Source organism: Emydura macquarii, unplaced genomic scaffold (genome assembly GCF_026122565.2).
Source record: "Emydura macquarii macquarii isolate MOO-44397 ecotype Brisbane River unplaced genomic scaffold, CSIRO-AGI_Emac_v2 contig_3220, whole genome shotgun sequence".
Classification (NCBI taxonomy): Eukaryota; Metazoa; Chordata; order Testudines; family Chelidae; genus Emydura; species Emydura macquarii.
The window spans coordinates 4202057-4221210 of record NW_027133357.1 but is presented as its reverse complement, the minus strand read 5'-3'; the positions used below and the strand labels follow the sequence as shown (position 1 = coordinate 4221210).

Below are 19154 nucleotides of genomic sequence, written 5' to 3'. Positions count from 1 at the left end.
AATAGAAGTGAAGCCACCAGCGTGGTCGCAAGCAGCTATATGGGCTAGCCCTCTCACCCTGGACCCTGGGTGCGTACTCAAGGGACCGCAGCCCACGCTGTCAGGGCTTCACTGCTATAGTTACTCAAGCTAGGCTGGATATGTCTACATGTGGTGCAATCACACTCCACCATGGTAGTGTAGACACCCCACAGTGTTGCTTGAGTTGAAAATGTGGGAGCCTCAACCCTGTTGTATATTTCTGGTGGGGCTACTGGGTGGACTGAGTGGCAGAGGGGAAAAGTTTGGGGTTCCTTTTCAGAAAGCCAGGGGTTGGAGGGGTCAAAGCAGCTGACATGTTGCTGAGGAAGAGTGGGATGGAGGTGCAAAATGTGGGGACTCCTTAAGAAAACCAGGGAGAGGCTTTGTACAATAAATACGGTGCCCCAAATCTCCATGGGGATATGGCAAAATGTGTGATCCCTTTGAGAAAAGTCTGGAAAGCTTATCAAATTCAGAAATCCAGCTCAGCTGACTAGTCTGATCCTGTCTTAATCCACCCATCCCATGGTTATGATAGTAACCACCAAACCCACGATGGCAGGAGATCATCAGAAGCAGCCATGTGAAAGGCCAGACAGGTGTTTGAGACAGGTGTTTGCAGAGGGCACTGATTCACCCAGGCATTCTATGAGGATGCGGTAAAACCCAGAGGGTTCTGTCTCTGATCAGGATAGTTGCTACGGAAATATCCTCCAATAACAGCCTCTCCTGACTCTTATTCCAGCACAAATGCCTTCCAGAAGGCACCATTCCTTCCCTAGGATGGATTAAGCAATTTCCACTTAAACCAACAGACAGGGAGGAAAGCCCTGACAGACAGAGGGACAGTGGTTGAAGCCCAGACCTTCCGCACCCCACCCCACTTCCTTCTTCCTGTCACCCTTTGCAAGGCTGCATCTGCATCTTGGCAAAGTTTCGGCTGTAACCCAGCACAGATGGTCTTGTCCCTGTTTGTGATGCTTGGTGTGGCAACCCAGCAGGCTGGCGTGCTGAAGGAGTCTGCCAAGCAGCTGTCACAGCTGATTTCTCTAGTGGAAGAGGCCCTGCACGCCAGCTGAGTGGCTGATGATGATCAGCACGATGGGCTAGATGTGCTCTTCTCTGCATGAACAAGGGTCATGGAATTCCTTAGCCGGAAGGAAGAGTTAGAAAGTGGGGTCTGGGATACAGCTGTGCTGCCCCTTGCCATGCGGTTAATCTTCTGCCACACGACAACATCCGGAAAGAGGGAGGCCGCTTGTTCCACACAGTGCTGGAACAATAGCAGCATGTGATAGGAATCATGAGAATGAACCTGGCCTGCATTTAGAGGGTGGAAGTTAGCTGGACCAATGGGTAGCACATTAGTCTGGAGATTTGGGAGTTCTATTCCCAGCTCTGCTACTGAGAAAGTCGCTTAGGGCTGGATTTTTAAAAATGTATTCAGATGCCTAGTGGGATTTCCAAGTACACCCAATATGCACCTATCTGAATTTTTAGGGCCCTAAATTAGCTTTAAAAATCTGGCCTCTGGTGCCTCAGCTTCCCCATTTGTTTTAAGTACATCAGAAGCAGGACACCTGCCCCTGGAAAGTCAAAGTGCTAAAGGAGCACTCAAGGAAGACAAGGCCATTGTGGAGAAGCTAAATGAAATCTTTGCATCAGTCTTCATTACAGAGGATGTGAGGGAGACTTTCACACCTAAGCCATTCTCTTTAGGCGACAAATCTGAGGAACTGTCCCAGATCGAGGTGTCAGTAGAGGTGGTTTGAAACAAATTGATAAATTAAACAGTAATAAGTCACCAGAACCAGATGGTATCCACCCAAGAGTTCTGATGAAGCTCATATGAAATTGCAGAACTATCACCTGTGGTATGTAACCTAACACTTAAATCAGCTTCCATCCCAGATGACTGGAGGATAGTTAATGTAATGCTGATTTTTAAAAGAGGCTCCAGAGGTGATCCTGGCAATTACAGGTCAGTAAACCTAATTTCAGTACCAGGCAAATTATAGTAAAGTACAGAATTATCAGAGATACAAACGAACACAATATGTGGGGGAAGAATCGGCACCATGCTGAGACACTGGGCCTAGCGTTGCCTGAGAGGGAAGCATGCTCCCTGGTGAGTCACCTTTACTGCACCCTGCAGCACGGCATGGAGGTACTAGGCTCAGCACCGACTCCGAGGACAGAGTGCCTCAACTGAGCCACCCACCCTGCTCCTTGAAGAACAGTACCCCTCCCACCATTCTGAAGCATTGGGATCAGCACTGACTCGAAAGGGACAGCTCCCTCTACTGAATCACTAGCATCACCTCCTGCCTTAGCTTGCTCTCCAAGAACTGTCCTACCCGTGCTGGGCCTGTGAGCTCTAACAGGACCACAGACACAAGATGGTCTTGGCTGTGGAATAAAACATGCCCGGATATGAAAAGTACAGGAGGAAACCTTGACGCAGGTACAATACACATTGCTTTCGATATACCCACCTAAGCATTTTATTTAAAACTTCGGTACAGCAATCTGGGTTATATCTACTAGATACAGCTGTTTTGTACTGATCTCTCTGTCTTAGTAAACATTCCTAAGACAAATGTTCTTACACAGTAATTTTAAGCAGCAAAGTCGCTTTTGGCTTAAATGTCTCATATCCCAGCCCTCCACAGGGAAGGGGGATTAAGGAGGGAGAGTTATAATTAGATGAAAACAACTCATTACCTAGCAAATGAGCTGTTTTAGGGGGCGGAAATTTGCGTGCAGGGGAACAGCAAAGGGATGGGAAGTGTGGGCCTTATAAATCTATTTTCATTTACTTTTACAGAAAACATGCCCTCTCATTGGCTATCAGAGGCTTTACCTGTGAGTTACTGTGAAATTGACGAGCACTGTAAAATTAGATTCTCAATGCCTCCCGGACTCTCTCCCATGTCTCTAAGCTGCTGCTGAAGTGGTGTGTTTGTAACTTGAGAGATTTCAAAGGCATTCCACCACACATTGAAAGTCACTTGAACATTTTTAATGATGCGTGTTCCTTGCTGCCTTCACTTAGAATTGAGATCCTTTCAAGTCAAACTTTCTTTGAGGAATGCAGAAGGTAAATGCTGCCCTCCCCCCATTTCCCCTTCCCAAAAGAGCTAAATTTAGACTAAGGCAGAGATGGTATGTAGAAAAAAGATATGAAATGGAAAGCAGGACTGGAAGTCTGACAGTTTCTGTGACTTGCAAAATCTGCTGCAGTAACAACAAACCCTCCAAAATCCTGTGATCAAAAGTTTACCAGTACTATTGGAATTGCCATCACAGACCATACCAGTGGGCTTTCTAGTCCAGCATCCTGGCCCCGATTCAGCAAGGCATATGCCTAGTTTTAAGCTTGTGACTAGCCCTACTAATGTCACGTGTTGCAGGATGATTGTAAAATAATTGTAGCTAAGTCGCAGGCAAGGCAGGGCAAATTGCAGAAAAAATAACAAACCTTCATTTATTGTGGTAATTTGGAAAAGCCAAAGAAGACTTATTTGTTTAAGAAAAATTTGCTGGAACAATATAAACACTCAAATATTATGTTATGCCGGCTAATTTTTTTTTTGATAACCAGACATTTTGCTGCAACTATATTACAGTCATTAATGAGTGGGACTGCCAGCGGGAGCCAGCCATGTGTGAGACTGATGGATGGACCCTGGCCGTCAGCCACTGGGAGCTGACATTGGGAGCCCTGGCCACCAGCTGTCAGCCCCTGGCTGACAAAATTGCAGTGGAAGCCTAATATTGCAGGATCTGCAATTCCTGCAATATTGCAAATTAAATAGGGCCTTAGTCATATGCTTAAAACTGAGACACATGCTTAATTGCCTTGCTGAATTGGGACACTCAGTAATGGAATAACCCATCCAGAAGGGAAGTTTCTTCCCACCACCAACAATCTCCAATAGTTAGAGGCTGCCTTATGTCCTAAAGCAAGAGGGTTACAGCATTTTCAGACTTCAGGGCATTTTAAAAACACTTTTTCACATGATGCCTGTGGAACTAATTGCCACAAGACACCAGTGAAGCTAAGAGTTAAAAAGACTGGAAGTTCATTAGGCTAACAAGAATATCCAGTTAGAACAGTTTCATAGACTTTAAAGCCAGAAGGGACAAGTAGAGATTATCTAGTCTGACCTCCTGTAAACATATGGCCATTAAATTTCACCGATATAGCCCTATAGAGAGCCCAATTACTTTAATCATGTACTTCAGTCCTCAGGACTAAACTGTTGTGGCCACAGGCAGAGAATAGGAGAGACCGAGGTTCCACCAATGCCAGAGGCCCCTGCAATGGCAGGAAACTGATCAGGTAAAGACATTTTCAGAGGATTCTAGCAGGCAATCCACAGTCCCTGCAACCCTAAGGTCCCTGACAAACTGGAGGAAAATTCACTGTAAATCTGATAATCAATCAGTTTCACTCTGAGCATGTGAGCAATACACACCAGCCAGACATCCAGGAAAGATGATTCCCTGGATCACCTCAGAGCACTAGTCCGCCTTGTCCAGAGTCCTATCTCTAGCTGTGGCATATTTCTCAGAAAAGCAGGGGAAAGGAAACCCAAAATACATCTGGCCAGCAGTGCATTGGGGAAAAGCATACCTTTCTGGCCCTTCCAGATGACCAACTGAAGCATAAGATTTGATTATAGTCATAATACAAAGCTTCAAGTGTTATGAACATGTTGAGGGCAATACAGAGCTTGCTGTTCTCTCCATGGCCATGGAGGAAGGGGATGTATAGCAAGATTCATAGATTCACATGCTCCAAGGCTGGAAGAGACTGCCACAATCATCCAGCCCAATCCTTGGCGCACACAGGCAGTAGAATTTCTCCCCGAAGCTGGATTAAAGTATAGCCTTTAAAGAAATCCCTAATCTTGATTTAAAGACACCAAGTGATAGTGAGCCCCTCCCTTCCCCTGGTGAGCTGTTCCAATGTTTAATTCCCCTCACCACTAGGAAATTGCATCTTTTTCACGGTTAAATTTATCCAACTTCAGTGTCCATCCATTGGATCTTGTTATGCCCTGGTCAGCAAGGCTGAAAATCCCTGCACTATCAGATCTCTTTTCCATATGTAAGTACCTATACAGAGTCACCTCTCAACCTTCTCTTTGATAAGCTGAATACGCCAAGCCCTCAAACGTTACATTATAAGGCTTATTTTTTTCAATCCTTGGTTCATTTTTGTGGCCCTCCTTAGAATTCATTCCAGTATTTCCACATCCTTCTTGAAGTGAGGACACCAGAACTGGATACATTATTCTAGTAGCAGTCTTACAATGCTGCGTACAGAGGCAAGATCACTTCTTTGCTTCTACTTGATGTTCCCCCTTTTTAATACATCCCAGGATCACTTTAGCCATTTTGTCACAGCAATGCACCGAGGTCATGTTGAGGCAATTATGTATGATGACCTCTAAGACCTTCTGAGTCAATGCTTTCCACGACAGACTCTTTCAACCTATAGGTATAGTTTGCATTCTTTTTTCCCAGATATATTACTTTGCATTTAGCTATATTAAAATCACTTTTTTTGGATTCTGACCATTTAACCAGGTGATTCAGATCACTCTAACAGTAACCTGTCCCCTTTTTATTTACTACCCCACCAATCTTTGTGTCATCTGCAAACTTTACCAGTAAAGATTTTATATCATCATCCAGATAGCTGTAAAAATATTAAAGAGCATTGGACCAACAACCAATCCCTGGGTACCTCACTAGAAACAGCCCCACTCTATGATGTCTCCTTATTAATGACTACATTTTGAGATCTGTCAGTGAGCCAGTTTTTATCCATCTGTCTTGTGACAGTAGTTCCATATTATGTAGGGGGGCGGTTTAATCTATGTCATATGGTACAAAGTCAAGTGCATTGGAGAAATCCAAGTATACTACATCAACACAGTTGCCTTATTCAACCAGACCCATAATCCTGCAACAGTTTCTTTTGACAAGATCTATTTTTCATAAGGCTGTGATAGCTGGTGTTAATATGTCTATCCTCCAATTCTTTTTGAATAGGTTCCCATATTAATAAACTTAGCAGGAATCAGTTTTGATTGTTTTTCTAATTTTCACAGATAATATCAATGTTTATTTTAACCAATTTTTATCAATTTAAATTTTCACAGATGCACAAAGTTATTGGGGGGTTGGACAATAATTATTTAATGACAGTAGACATTAATATTAAAAAAGCTAAAGTTTTTAACCATTAAAACACAAACTGTCAACATCAGGTGTCATAATATACAAGGTAAATAAAACAAACTCGGATTAGTTCTCAAACAGCAGTTTGTTTTTTTACTTTGCCTATCTGTAAATTTTGATTATCATCAATGGAATTTTTTTGTCATTTTGTGGAAATCAACATTTACAGATAAAAATCTAATCTTTCCAAGCCTACATATTAATCTTTACCTGGGATTGACGACAGGCTAATTGGTCTATGGTTCTCCAATATTTTAAAATATTGGAACTAGATTGGCAGAACGCCAGTCCTTTGGAATTTCCTAAATAAAGATGAAAAAATGAATAAGAGTTTTGGAAGGGCTATAAACCTTTCTGCTTCAGGGCATGAACCAAACTCTAACTAATGAGATCAAGAAGTAATTTCCCCCATGGGCAGGTTATTCCTCAATTGTCAACTGAGGGGGTAGGTTTCTTGAACCTTCCTCTGAAGCAGCTGGTGCAGGAAACCGTTGAGATAGGATCCTGGACTAGATCCCAGGTCTGATCCAGTCTTGTAATTCTAATGTTCCTGTATTTGTAGTTTATTAGCATGTCAATGATTCCAATTTAGTTCATCCTCATGCTTTCTAATCCACATGAGAAAGCAAAAGGGCATCTAGCCCAATCTTTCAGCAAATATTTAAGCTTGGATAAATTTGGGGGTTTCATATTACAAAGATTTCACTGCTTTTATTTTTTTGATCAAATCTATCCTACATTGTATTTACTGCATGAAGAATCATCACAAATAATCAGAACCTAGCTGGAGGTGGAAAAAGAAATGATCAAAGTGCATTGTAGGGTGCATTTGCCTTGATTTTGTAGTAGTGACTATGTTTTTTCCCTTGATAATTGGCAACATTCAATCATTCACAACAGGACTCCTGGTCACTGAGGGCAGAATTTTTAAAACAGCTTTCTGAACCCACAATCAGAGTCAGATTTTCAGAACAGCAAAGTGCCTTGGGCACAGTTCATTTGAAAAAAATAAAATCTTCCCAGAGGTGTCACAATGGGAGCTGAGCTCTTTTGAAAAATCTAACCCTGACAGCAGGTGTTGAGCACTTAAAAATTTGGCACCAACTCTACAGATGGACTATGTAATGAAAATGCCCCACCTCAGTCCTGTTTAGACTTAGAAGCACTCAGCAAAAAAGCCATTGCCTAGCTCAACTGCCCCAATGCTGTCCATGGAGAGAGGACTCATTGGGTATGTCTACACTGCAATCAAACACCCATGGCTGGCCTGGATTTGTGGGACTGGACTACACTGCATTTTTATAGCCCTGCAGCCTGAGCCCCATGACCCCAAATCAGCTGATACGGGCCAGCTGCAGGTGTTTGATTGCAGTGTAGACATACCATGAGGTAGCCAGGTGCTGGTCTTTACAGGGCAAGCCAATACCATGAACTGAACTCAGAAACAGATGGGAAGCCAAGCTGACCTTTTTAGAGGAGCCTAAATGAGATAGGTACCTAACTCCTATTGGATTTCAAAGGGAATTGGGTGCCTCGGTGCAGCACATGGTGTGAGAGCTGAGGAGCAGGCACTGGAAACACTCTGCCTGCATCCTTGAGTACAGATCTAGACACTCTCCAAATCTCCAAATGCAACACCTCAGCTGATTCAGCCATCACAAAGGTGCCCACGGGTGTGTGTTTGTGGTGGGGGCCAGCAGTCTCTCAGGCAGTGGCAGATGAGAAGCCAGTGCAGTTCACAGAGCACTGGCGCTATCTGTGCTCATCATGACTCACTCCACTAAGCCAGGGGGCTACTGCATCTTGCCTTCCAGGGTATTGCCAAGCACAGCAAGTGGCATGGGAATGGGGACGTGGTCAAGACCTGGACTGCTGTGATCAGATCCGCATCAGAGAGGAAAGGCAACAGGGAGGTGCACAGAGAGGACCAAATCCCCAGCTGGGGTAAATCAAAACAACCCCATTTGCAATGCTGATTTACACGAGCATGAGTGGTGCTAGAGAATGGGCTTTGTACTTCCTTCACCTCTCTTCCCTCGAGTTCTGGGTTCCCATCTCCCTTGCCTAATGCAGGAGCTGTGTCACTGGCTCTATATATTTTCCAGTACCTTTCACTCCGCAGTGTCAGCCTCTCATCTGCTCCCATTTCCATTCCCAGTGCCAGCCACTTCCTCCAGAGACCGCACTTCCCCCTCCCCCAGGAAACAATCTCTTGTGGCTGAGCTATACCCTTTGAGATACCAAAAAACCCGTTCAAGGCCTATTTCAGCCGTGCCTCCTCCATTACAGGCAGCATCATTCCGCTTGAGGGCTTCTAGGCAATCAGTCCAGCTAAGGGATGGCTGAAAAGGGCTTTTGTGCCGTGCTTTTTGTTTTCAAAGCCATGAAAAGACACTTCTAATTACTGCATAAAAAGGGGCTTTCAGCCGTGCACTCCTCTATTAACTGGTTCCGCACGGCTCAGCCGAGTGGCTGCAGATCCTGGTGCCACCGTCGCTGTCAGAGCCACGCTGCATTTTTGTCTAAATGCTTCCCTTCCCCACGCGGATTAATTCCATTTATGATCATATTTGCCTCTTCTGTCACCCCTGCCTTCCCGTATGTCTGTCCCTCCCCCCCCGCCCCCAGTCTCTCTGTTCTTCACTATGCCTCTGTCACACTTACTCCCTTGCATTTTGAAAACCCTTCATGGATTTACTCCAGCCGATCTCACAGATCTTGTGTGTCTCTTTCTATTTCCTTCTCCTCTACTCGTCTAGTGGTGACTCAGAATCACTGGTGATGCAAGAGCCTTCTCCTCAGCAGTTCCTGAAAACAGACTCCTGGCTGGTTTCATCTGCTCTCCAAGGGCCAGATCTTCAGCTGGAGTAAATCCATGTTGCTCTGATGCCACACCGATTTACACCAGCTGAGGGTCTGGCCCTGAGACTTCAATTTGCTTAACTTAAAGGCCCAGATCCTGGGCTGTGGCCAAGAAGCACTTGGTGCAGCTCAGGATCCTGGGGATTCTCTGTGTCAGGCTGGTTCCCAACATGAATTAGAGCAGCCTACGGGCTGCTCTAATTTACATTGGCTGCTAACAACCCCAAGAAGTTATTCTGGAAGCTGGGGGATCAGCTGGGTTTAAAGAAGCCCCGGCCAATCCTTCTACAGTAAGAGCTGAAAAGGTAACAGAAGCAGCTACAGCAGTTCTAAGCCACCAGAGGATGGCATATACTACAGGACTCCACCAGTGGTCAGCTAAGACAGCTTTAGGGCACCATTGATCTTGTGCATTAGTGGACAGCTGCCTCATCCTTGCCAAGAATCAGGCCCAGACACTAGTCCCATTAGTTACACAGGGCCAAAGTCTCAGCTGGTGTAGCTTCATTGATTTACACCAGTGGAAGAGCTAGCCTATCATCTACCAGTGTACAAATAATTATTCAGATTTAACTTTTTAATACACCTCCTCACAAACTTATTTTAACAGAAATATTTTTAAAAGCCACTAATTGTGGCACTAAGTAATAATTCACTCTAACTGCAGTTAGCATGTCTCTTTCCTGTGACTAGTATAATACACAATTACATCTTTTGAACAGAGTCAGTCATAACAAATTATCCTAGAAGGCATCTATACATGCACATGAACAGATAACTATGCCAATTGACATATGCCCCACAAGGAAGCATCAGGAAAGCAGCAGAGCACATACAAAGAGAAATCACTTTCAGCAAAACGCAGCCACCTCTGGGATGGAACAAAGCAAATATTTAACAGCCCTCAGCAACACCACACAACCGTTTATGACAGGACATGAGCATTTGCTTATCCAATGGAAACCAGAGTGAGAATTTTAGGGAAGCAAAGCGTAAATTCCAAAGCTGGAAACTGACCAGGGCATCAGGATTCTTGCAGAATACACTCTGGTGGCTTTAATGCCACGCATGGTCAGGGTCCTTGGTGTTACATGGGGCTAGGCATTGTCTTGGGGAAGGAAAAGAGCTTCTGCTGCTTATTTCTGTCCCCCACCCGCTAGACTCACAATTCATTCCGTGCTCTGTTCCTGGGGCAGTGCAATCACATGCTGCCCCTTACTGGGGGTGGATTGCAAGATGCCAATCTAAGCCCTAGTGCTGGGCACAGAAAGACTATCAGCTTCCTCCTCTGTGATGTGGTGCCTCCACTTACACAGTCCAAGATTACATTGACCTTTCTTACAAGTATAGCACATTGCAAACCCATCTCTGCTTATCGGTCCAGTATCTCCCTAACACGCTTTCAGTATTACAGCCTCCCAATATCTCCCTCTCATTGAGTCTCTGGCGTTGCAGTTATATTCCCCCAAATATATCATGTTGCATTCCCCTTCCCCCCAAAAAATGAATTTGTGCCTTTTACACCCGTGTAACCCATGATAATACAGTCTGGCTCTCTGCCCACCCCTCTAGTGGCTGGATAACAAAATTTAAAGCTGCTGCAGACTTTGAGCCATGAAAAAAAATAAGCATCTCTTAAACAAAAAACAAACAAACCAGTTTATCTTATCTGGGACCACAAACACTAAAATTATAAGGTTACTGCACTACAGGGCAGAGCAACAGTTGTTTGGATACCTTGACTCTGCAAACCCAGACCTCAGCATGCTTAGATTTTTTTTTTTTTTTAGTGCAATCTTTATGCTGAATTTCCCAGGTTTTGTACTGGTTGAAAAGGATCAGGGGGTTATATTGGATCACAAATTGAATGTGAGTCAAAAATGTGATGCAGATGCAAAAAAGACTAATTTCATTCTGGGTTGTATTAACAGGAGTGTTGTATGTAAGACACAGGAGGTAATTGTTCCGCTCTACTTAGCACTGGTGAGGCCTCAGCTGGAGTCCTGCGTCCAATTCTGGGCACCACACTTTAACAAAGATGTGGATAAATTGGAGAGAGACCAGAGGAGAGCAACAAAAATGAGAAAATATTTGGAAAACCTGATCTATGAGGGAAGGTTAAAAAAAACCTCGCAATGTTTAGTCTTGAGAAAAGAAGACTGAAGGGGACCTAGTAACAGTCTTCAAATATGTTAAGGGCTGTTAGAAAGAGGATGGTGATCAACTGATCTCCATGTCCACTGAAGGTAGGACAAGAAGTAATGGGCATAATCTGTAGCAAGAGATTTAGGTTGGATATTAGGAAAAACTTTTTAACCCTAAGGGAGGTAAGCTCTGGAATAGGCTTCTAAGGGAATCCTCATCATTGGAGGTTTTTAAGAACAGGTTGGAAAAAACATCTGTCAGGGTCAGTCTAGGTTTACTTGGTCCTGCTTCAGTGCAAGGGGCTGGATTAGATGACTTCTCAAGGTTCCTTCCAGTGCTACGTTTCTATATTACACTGCAGCCTACAGGGTCCTTACCAAGATCAGGGCCTGAGTGTGCTAGGTGCTGTACAAACACAGTGAGAAAAAGAGAAACTGTCAGGTCACACAGCAGGGAATAGACGCCAGATCTCCTGACTCTGAGATTTCTGCCCTAGCCACTCGACCACAGTGCTTCCCCACTCTCTTTGCTGTTTATAAAACTCCTAAGTTAATATCTATGTAAGTTTTAATGCCATATCATTTACTTCCTATTCGAGATCAGCATAGGAGCTGCTCAATAAGACCAGATTTAGCCTCAACCGTGGCTACACGCCAGTAGACACATCCCCTCCCAGCCCACTGCATTGCTGTTTAGCATTTCCTTTGGTTTAGGAGCTTTGAACTGACATGTCAGCATTTGTCTCCAAGCCAATCTGATTTAATTTAGAGAGTAAGATTTTATTACAGGCTGAATCGAATGTTTCGCTCACCTAACTACACCGAGCACAACTGTGGTTTTCACCGCAGCTCTGTGGAATCATGCAGGGATTGCACAAGGGAACACAGCTCGTATTCACAGGAGATTTACTGCATTAATGTTATTAATAATCATGTATTATTTGTATTACAATAGCACCAAGGAGCCCTGATCAAGGACCAAGGCCCTCTAGCAATAGACACCTTACAAATAAATATTTATAATTATTATTATTAGGACTGCAGTAGCACTGGGATTCCTAGTCACGGGCCAGGATTCCGTCATGCTAGGTACTGTACAAAAAGGCAGCCCCTGCCCCAGAATGCATACATTCTAGGGGTAAAATCCTGGCCCCACTGAAGTCAATGGGACTTTTGCCACTGATTTCACTGGGGCAAGGATTTCATTCTAGGGGTCAGATGAGACAAACATGGTTGAGAGGAGGAAATGGGAGGATAAGTAAATGGGACACAGAAGAATGGACTTCCGGGCTTTCCAGTTATGTGTAAAAATATCCATCCAGTTTGGCAAAATTTGCCCTTTATTAAACCCCACCTTCCCCCCAGCCCCCACACCTATTTATTATTCATGGTTTTACTACTCATTAGGGATCCAATGCAGCCAAGCTTTGACGCACGAGCTTAAGTCCAGCCCCATTCTCCAAAGCATTTCAGCATGCGCTGAACTGAGGCCTGCATGTGGAGAGTCTGCTCCATTACAGAGATGATGGCTTCAACACACGTTCCAGGAGAGGAGCAATCTTAGACTGTAAGCCCTTTGGGGCAGGGACTGTCTTTTTGTTCTGTGTTTGTACAGCATCTGGCACAAGGGGTCCTAGCTCCCCTATGGTAATACAAATAATCAATGATTGAATTGTGCCAGATGTGGAAGATGATTTGGAGGGGACTATAGGAAGCAGGTGTGGAAGATATGGGAGTGGGAGACCAAAGAAATTCAGCATCAATGTCAAACACCTAAGTGTGCTGGAATGCAATACATTTATAATATAATGTTAATAACCCTCAGATTTAAGGCGTGCGTCTACCCCACCTGCACCTCGCTTTGCTCAGAGCAGAGTCCCACATCGTGACTCTTCAACGTTTGCAAACAAGAAACCAAAAGCGCTCGCTCCCTGAAGGAAACCTCACCCCTTGGCGAAATTGAGCAGGTTACTGAAGTATTAGCATCAGTAGATTTCTGGAGTGCTGCAATTTGTTTGTGCTGCAGGCTGTTCTGCACATGCCATTTTCTCAGTGCAGAAAGCAAAGATGAAGAATAGTTCGCACCAGGAAGAAACAAAAGGCTAATGAAGGAGAGAACTGTAAGCGACAAGCAATGGCAAGAGGCAATTCATTTGTGTGCGGGTTTTGGGATGTTTTTAGACTCTTCAAGACAAAAAATGGACCTTTGTTATTCTCTAAATAAGAATAAGCTGGAGATGAGTTTTTACAAGGGACAGCCTGAGAGACACCAGCTGGTAAAAGCAGCTGCCAGAACAGCCAAAGCAGGGACTGCTGCACTGTAAGGGCGGGGGTGCCACCCCCATCCCCACAACCCTGAGACCCAGAACTGTGTAGGGGAGACCCCTCACACTCTTGGCCAAGTAGGATCCACATGGCGTCTCCCCTCTCCCCCGCTTTGTGGGAAAACTGGAGAGAGGAGCCAGCCAGAGACTCCAGCTGGAGCAGGGACCTTCAGATGTTCAGAGAACGCTCTACAGTTTTGTCTGGACTTTCCATGTCCTGTGCTGATTGCACCAACCCTCTCCATTCCCATATGACCCAAGGACCTCTTGGTGCCAACTGGCAGAGGGCATGGGGTGCATAAGGGGATCCCCTGGATCTGACATCTACATACTAGTTCACCAAGGAGTGTCATGTGAGGTTGTTATTGAAAGCCTGTGTCACACTTGTCCTCACAACCACAGTAAGATGCATGGATGGCTAATATGTGAGGAGTTGTGTGTAAATACTGAAAATTATATTCTAAAAGTCTGTGACTTGGCGTGATCAGAGGTGAGAAACAGGTTTCTTTCAGACAGATGATGTTTATCTATCGGTCTGTCCACCTGTAAATTGAGTATTGTATACTTCACACCAAGTACCTATTTACAGTCTGAGCAACATGCTAAACAAGTAATTGCAAAGTCTCCAGGGAAGCTCCTAGACAGGGAAATACAAGCAGTGAGGGTTTGCAAGTAAGCTTGGAAAAGAGATGATTAAGGGAGGATATGAGAGAGGGCGGTAAACTCATGAATGGTGGGGAGAAAATGAATGGGGAAGTATTATTAGCCTCTTCACATAACACAAGAAATAGGGGTCACCAGCTGAAATTAATAGAACAAATATAGTACAAATATAGAATAAATAAGTATTTCCTCACACAACGCACCATCAACCTGTGGAACTCATTGCCGGGGGATATTGTAAAGGCCAAAAGTATAACTGGGTTCAAAAGTTTGTGGAGGATAGGTTCATCAATGGCTATTAGCAAAGATGCTCAGGGTCACAAGCTCATGTTCTGGGTGTCCCTAAACCTCCAACTGCCAGAAGCATCTGGCAGTGGCCACCATCAGAGGCAGGATACGGGCCTAGATGGACCATTGGTCTGACCCACTACAGCTGTTCCTATGTTCAAGTGAAGACAATGGACTTTTGGACTATGACTGTAGAAACAGAGACAAACACTAGATCTTTCCACTGAGAAGTCAAGACAGCGTGCTTGTCTCATGAATGGAAGACCACAGCCCAGCCTGGCTGTAACACACTGGAAGGATTGGGGGTGCACGTTTGCTCACATGATGTGACAATGTCTTGTTGGTAAGATTGGGCTCTAGTAGGCTCGTTATTTTATTTTGTTTCACTCTCCTTCCAATCTTTCTGCTTGCTCTCATTGCAGTCTCTGTACTTCGTTAAATAAGCTTCTATTTGCTTTCTCTGGAAACAAATCTAAGTGCTGTGTGTTAAGCAGAGCTGTGTTCGATGGTGTACAGGGTAAGCTGGGGTGTACAGTTCCTTTGGGACCAGAGGATCTTGGAATTCTGCCACTGTCCAGTGGACCAGGGGCTGGGCACTCCAGGGAGATGCTCAGAGGGCTTGAGGGTTGGAGTGTGCCAATTGCTAATCTGTAAATAGACAGTGGGGCTTGGAAGACAGTGCCTGCTTTGGGGAACTGACAGCTTTCTCCCCCTAAGGGCAGGTGGTAGCGAGATGCCTCACAACTCTGAGTACCCAGGAGAAGCAACCCACCCTCCCTCACTCTCTTCATCTCTGCTTCACTCCCCACCTGCCACTCTTACCTTCTTCTCCCCCACCCTGTCTCTTTCACCCCCCCATTCCCATCCCACGTAGCCAATCGCCTTCTAACTACACTCACCGATCCACCCCACGATCTTCATGGAATTAACGTGCTGTTTGCTGCCGTCACATTGTTCACTCTGTTGGGGTGCCTACGTGGTGCCTCTCTGGTCTATTTAGATTGGAAGCTCTCTGGGGCAGGGAGCATGTCCTACTCTGTGTTTGTGCAATGCTTAGTACATAGACCCCCCACTCTTGGTTGGTTCTTAGGCACTACTATAACAAACATGATTAATAATAAACCCAGATCTGCATGTCTGTGACTACTGAAGGGTGCCCTAGTGGTTAGAGCAATGGGCTAGGACCGAGGAGACAAGTTTAATTTCCTGGGCCACTATGGGGTTTTCTGTTGGCACAGCTATGGTGCTGCAGCTATGCCCCGAAGGTCTCCACTTCCCTCCACCCCACATCCTCCCATTACTGCTTTCCTTTGTGTTCTCCTCTCGCATCTATTTCCCCCTCATGTTTCTTTCCAGCCTTTGCCCTTTTGGTTTAATTTGGGTTTCTTTAGCTCATGCCCATTTGCCTTTTGAGTCTCCATTTAGGCCTGATCCTACCACCGTCCACATCTTCCCTCCTGGGATCAGTTCAATAGAATTACTCATGGGAGGAAAAGTTACTCATCTACACAGGAGCTTGTAGGATCAGGTCCTTTGACTGTAATCTTTGCCTCACTTCTCCTTTGGAGCTCATTCTTCTTTACCAGGGGCCTGATCTTAGCCCTTGGAAAGACTTCTATTTACTCCTATGAGCTTTGAATCCAGCCCTATTATTACTTCAGTCTCCTTTTCCTTCTCTTTTAAAGTTTTCTTTTCACAATTTCCATTTGTTCTAACCCATCAATTATTGTTAACCCCAATGAATACACCCCATCCCCCAACCCTTTAAAACTATCACCTTTCCTGACAATTTGCCATGGTCCCATTGAGCCTTAGCCTGCTTCCCAGCTGAACCACCAGAGGATATTTCTACCCCTTCTTCCTCACACCCCCCATATTCTTTCAGTGGAGGTTCCATTGTTGGCCCCCTACTAGGATCCCAAGACAACCTAGTTCAATGAAGAGCTGGGCTGGGGACTTAATGTTGCTTCAGAGACAAAGCAGCATCTTGTGGTGAAGGCACTTGAGCAGGACTCCTGAAATCCAAGCTCTGCTCCTGCCTCTAACACAGACTTCCTGGGTGATCTTGGCCAAGTTACTTCCTGGTGGGCTCTTCCTCCTCTTTAAAATAAGCCTTCCCTTGTCTGTTTAGACTGTAAGATCTTTGGAGCAGGGATGGTCTTTCATGGGCACGCACAGTCCCTAGCACAATGGGGCCCTGATCTCAGTGGAGACTTTTGTAATTCAAATGAGAAACAATATTAAAGCTGGGAATGCTGTTGATAGCTCCCGTCTTGATCTGCTCTCCATACCTCATTTCCACCCCTCCCCATCTGTAAAAAGATGGGGATAATAATCCTTTGTAAAGTGCTTTGACATCTACTGATGCAACATACTATATCAGAACTAGGTATTATTATTAACCATTGCCTCCCAGGATAGCAAGGTTTTTGACAGACTACTCCAGCAGGTCAACAATGGATGTGCTTAATGTGCAAGATTATCCAGGTGTTTCACACGGAGATCTTCCACTTACAGCCTTTCTGACCTATGCATCACGTCAGAGGCATTATCATCGACTTCAGGATGTCCAAGCCTAAATCTGAAAGGCTAGTTCTGGGAACTGACAAAATCATTAGACGTTTATAAGCATGGCAGATTGGAAGAATTTCCCCAGTGCGATTCCCCTGCTTTTTAAAATCAAACATTGGCCTTTAGTTCTTACCTTGGCAAATCCAATAAACTTGCTGCAATAAATTCTTTAAACGAAAGGTCTCTGATCTTAAAGGGATTTCATGTTGCATTGGTTTACTGCATTCTGTTTCCAGTGCAGACACATGGGCAGATTCTTCTTTCACTCACACTGGTTTAAGGCCCCTGTAGTGCTAGTGAAAGCAACAAGGGTTACTCTGTGTAGATTTGGAGTGGGTGAGAAGAATTGGGCCCAAAGTGTCTATATGGGGCTTACATCATATTCATACTGAGCTGGGCCTGGAGAAGAGAGACCCAAAACTTCCTGGGAGTGAATAACGATCAGCACTATGTGAAGTTTATAGGAAAGCTTCAAGTCAAGAGGAACTCGACATGTCTGGAATTCACCTGGGTTTTGTGAACTTGTCTAAAGGGGAGCAGCTTTTCCATCCCTTTGGACATTTTCACAATCAGCCACACACTTCTGCATGCCATTGGTTTTCTTAACTTCACACTGACTGACTCATGCAAGCTGGTAGCGGTCACATGCATGTCATGATCCACACAACAGCGCTCTTCAGGCAAATAGAGGTGGAAGCGGGGTGAAACTCATGCATAGCTTATGTCACATACTCCAGCAGTTTCCACTTGCAACAGGGCAAAACTCACCCATTTGAGCGGAGTCCCTGTTGTGGGCTGGGTCTCCCACCCTACTGGTTCAACAGGGCCCTGTACTCACCCAGCCTCCAGTCCATCAGCAGCACAAGCTTCAGGTTGGGGATACTCAGCCCTCTAGCTAAGTCCCATAGGAGTGTAACCCTTCCAGGGCTACCAAAGCAGTGAGGGTGGGGCAGAGACAAAGTGACAAGCCCACAGTTGATCTCCCTTCTTTCCTTCAAGGGGCCTCCAGCAAGTCAGAGTCCAGCTGAACACCCACAGGTGATTTACTGAAAAGAGTTCCACAGTAATCATTAGGAGTCCAGCCCACCTTCCCTGCAAGGGACTTAGATACTCCTTGCTCTCAGCTATACCCTTCTCCAGGCGCTGACATGGAGATCTATTCTTCTCCCAGGACAGCTGCTAACTGAGCTGCATGTCCCCTTTTTAGGCTCTTCTTCCAGGCCTGACCTTCCTTGCAGGTGTGGTGGGGTAGGGCCGCTTGAGCTCAGAGCTGGTCATTAACCCTCAGCTGGCAGGTACTCCCTCTTACAGTCCCAAGTATCAGTTCCTTGCAAAGACCTCAGCAGCAGCAATGAAATCCAGTTTCTCCCAGTTTTTACAGGTCTTTGATGGTGACCATAGGACTGTGGCTTGTCTGCCAGCTGGGTTCCTCCACCCCAGGGCAGACATAATTACTTAGTGCCTCCCTCAGGCTGTTAGCTGGACAAATTGCAAGGGCATCCCACCTGCGTGACTGTGATGCATTAGTGGTCTGTAAAGGTAGCTGCATAGACTATATTGCAATAATCTAATGAGAGAGCCATCAAGGCAGGGGCCACTGGGGAGAGGTCAACAACAGAGAGAAATGGCTGCAATTATCTAGCAAAATATGGATGTACCTCCACCCAGTGGCAGGATGTAAGAATCCAGGAACAATCAGGAATCCAGCTGTGCCCTATAAAAGGCTTGTGCTGGAGTCAGGATTATCCTTAAAGGGCCAACACACTCTTTTATACACCCCCCCATGTTGTGAATTATTATTGGTAATTATTTGTATTATTGTAGCACCTAGCAGCCCCAGTCCTGGACCAGGACCCCATTGTGTTAGGTGCTGTACAGACACAGAACACAAAGCAGGTCTCTGCCCTAAAGAGCTTCCAATCGAATTAAATGTCTGTCCTATTATCATGATACCTGCACCCTCCATAGATTGTCTTGTGCAAAGTCTCAGCCCAGAGATCTCACTCCCACCACCCTCCCCAGGGAC

General features: G+C 45.2%; 1 long non-coding RNA gene across 2 annotated transcripts in view; it reads right to left on the bottom strand.

Annotated features, from left to right (window-relative positions):
- The window catches only part of LOC137142310 (uncharacterized), a 41521-nt gene extending 22900 nt beyond the window's left edge, over positions 1 to 18621 (bottom strand). Inside the window, exons 1-3 of one of the 2 annotated variants that reach the window (XR_010916886.1) lie at positions 17967 to 18621; positions 17262 to 17421; positions 16941 to 17159 (exon numbers count right to left, since the gene is read on the bottom strand). This is a non-coding gene — a long non-coding RNA (uncharacterized lncRNA). Of the gene's footprint in view, positions 1 to 16940; positions 17160 to 17261; positions 17422 to 17966 lie in introns of those variants that run through there. The other variant, XR_010916885.1, reaches the window with a different exon arrangement.
- Between the last annotated feature and the right edge of the window lie 533 nt (positions 18622 to 19154).